The sequence below is a fragment of the Scylla paramamosain genome, chromosome 4, assembly GCF_035594125.1.
Source record: "Scylla paramamosain isolate STU-SP2022 chromosome 4, ASM3559412v1, whole genome shotgun sequence".
Taxonomy (NCBI): Eukaryota; Metazoa; Arthropoda; class Malacostraca; order Decapoda; family Portunidae; genus Scylla; species Scylla paramamosain.
This window is the reverse complement of record NC_087154.1, coordinates 14,613,245-14,615,744: the sequence shown is the minus strand read 5'-3', so window position 1 is coordinate 14,615,744 and position 2,500 is coordinate 14,613,245. Positions and strand designations below refer to the sequence as shown.

General features: G+C 41.2%; 2 long non-coding RNA genes across 4 annotated transcripts in view; one reads left to right on the top strand and one right to left on the bottom strand.

Annotated features, from left to right (window-relative positions):
* The window catches only part of LOC135099772 (uncharacterized), a 6,528-nt gene extending 5,751 nt beyond the window's left edge, over positions 1–777 (bottom strand). The window contains exon 1 of one of the 2 annotated variants that reach the window (XR_010268365.1): positions 1–777. This exon is cut by the window's left edge and continues 371 nt beyond it. This is a non-coding gene — a long non-coding RNA (uncharacterized LOC135099772). The other variant, XR_010268364.1, reaches the window with a different exon arrangement.
* The window catches only part of LOC135099771 (uncharacterized), a 177,448-nt gene that overhangs the window by 138,693 nt on the left and 36,255 nt on the right, over positions 1–2,500 (top strand). The gene's annotated exons all lie outside the window — the stretch shown is intronic.

Below are 2,500 nucleotides of genomic sequence, written 5' to 3'. Positions count from 1 at the left end.
ATTTATATTTTAGTACTGGCTAGGAAATCAAAGATCTCTGATTGGAATAAAAAAAAAAACAAGTAATACAGGCTTGAGATATTTTGATAAACATCATCTTAAAAATGAACAAAATAAACAGGAATATTATCAAAATGAACTTGCACAGTTCCAAAACTAAATAGGAATTTTAAAACATGGCACATAATATTTGGAAACACTCTTAATACTGAAATGAGCACACAACAAATCTAGTAAACTACTGACTCATTGATATGCACAGTTTCATGAAATTAATATGAAAAATACGAAGACATGACACATGCACTATTGAAATAAAAAAAAAAATGATTGCGTGAATCTTATGGTTTCAGCAGCATATTTCAGTGAGACGAATGCTGCTGCTGTGCACGGGTGTAAGGACAGATACTTGCTCCTAGAGTAATTTAATTATTTACTTTTTTACATAATGATTTTTGGGCAGATGACTTCACATCCCTCTCCTGTCTTCTCCTCATGTCTTCGTGGGAAGGCGACCCATTACTCTGGGAACCAATGATATAGATGAATGCAGTGAAATATTATTGGACATAACAAATTCTTTAAGATGCAATCATTACCTGAATGACTGCAACAGTTATGGTATTATTCGGTAACTGATTACGATCTTATCAGTGAAGGAAAAGCTAGATAACTGATTTCCCACAAGCAAAGGTATTTTTCATGCGGTTTCTTGCCATTGTGCAAGGATTGTTACCATGTGTGTGTGTGTGTGTGTGTGTGTGTGTGTGTGTGTGTGTGTGTGTATGCCTCTCTCTCTCTCTCTCTCTCTCTCTCTCTCTCTCTCTCTCTCTCTCTCTCTCTCTCTCTCTCTCTCTCTCTCTCTCTCTCTCTCTCTCTCTCTCTCTCTCTCTCTCTCTCTGCTTGCCTGTCTGTGTTTTAAATTATGATTGGATCATCTCGATTATGAGATGTATCACATGAACGGTTTCATGAGTATGTTGTTTGTTTTATGTTGTGTGTTTAGCTTATAAATAGAGAACGCTGTTCTGAATTTCAAGTTCTTTACGTCAGCGCACATACGTTGTAGGGGATAAATTAATAAAAGCCAGTGTTAGCTTGGCTTGTCAACACTAAGAAAAGTATTAGACCAATGCTTATGTCTTCACTCTAATGCTTCATCCGTTGTTCATGCAAGTTATCCTTGTTACGAGGTTACTTTTTGGCGCGGACTTAATGCGTCGTACTCTGTTTAAAGTTCCTCGAGACTCCAAAAAATACCCCATGGCCTAACAGTGATGCCATGAACAGAAAACGTGGTGAGTGTTCATTAGAGGGACAGGATCGCAACGCATTAAACCATGTGATGTGTGTTTTGATTCTGTTGTGAGAGAGAGAGAGAGAGAGAGAGAGAGAGAGAGAGAGAAACTGTAAACCGTTTGTCATTCAGTGCATCGCCACATTCTCTCCCAGGTTCAATTATTCCTCCCCTCTCTCCTTGTCGTCACTGCAGCAACACGCCCCCCTTCATCGTTGCTCATGCGTACGTAATGTCCTTCGTCCTCCACAGCGTATGTCCTTCCTCCTCTCGTTCTTCCTTTCCTGATAGCCATACGTTTCCTTCTCCTTCACAGCCTACGCCCTTCCTCTTCTCCTTCCTCCTTTCCGGATAACAATACACCTCCTTCCTCCTTCCTTTCTCCTTTCATGAGAACTAAGCTTTTCATTCCTCTTCTATTCCCGACGTTCTTCCCTCCTTCGGCTTCCCACTCATAACGATACTATTCCTTTCTGCCGTTGTTCTTTCTCCCTCTTTGCCTTCCTTCCTCCCTCTTAGCAGTTCTTCCCTGTAAGTAAAATTAATGATCTAAAGTATATTCACCGCTAACTCTTAGCTTTCCATCGTCAACACCCCAGCCACGTCGCTGCCGCAGCGTCTGTGGGACCTGAGTGTGTAGCGGAAAGTCCACAGCGTATTAGAGATGGTGCTACAGGAGGAAAACACGGCTGAAAATATGACAGCTCACCTAGTACAAATCGGATAGACCGACAGACAAACAAACATACAGACAGACAAACAAACAGACAGACAGACAGACAGACAGACAGACAGACAGACACAAACACACACACACACACACACACACACACACACACACACACACACACACACACACACACACTTATGTATATATGATTAACCCTCAAGGCCAGTCATAAACTGGATAGGCAAGCAGATCGGTGTATAGCGCAGACAGAAGCTGGTGTTTTTTTTTTTTTTTTTTGTGTGTGTGTGTTTATTGTGGGTTGAGTCGCCGCCATTACTTGACCTACACATAGATAGCAGGTTAACGACTCTTTACATCAATCCTACGCTGACGTCCTTCACACAGGGAAAAACAGGTACTATATCGACTGTCAGTATTTCTTCCGTTCACACGTTCCTGGCAACTGACTAAGGAGAGCAGAAATGAATAATCTTACAATGCATGGCGTCTTTAAACTATCTTCAACGGGCATT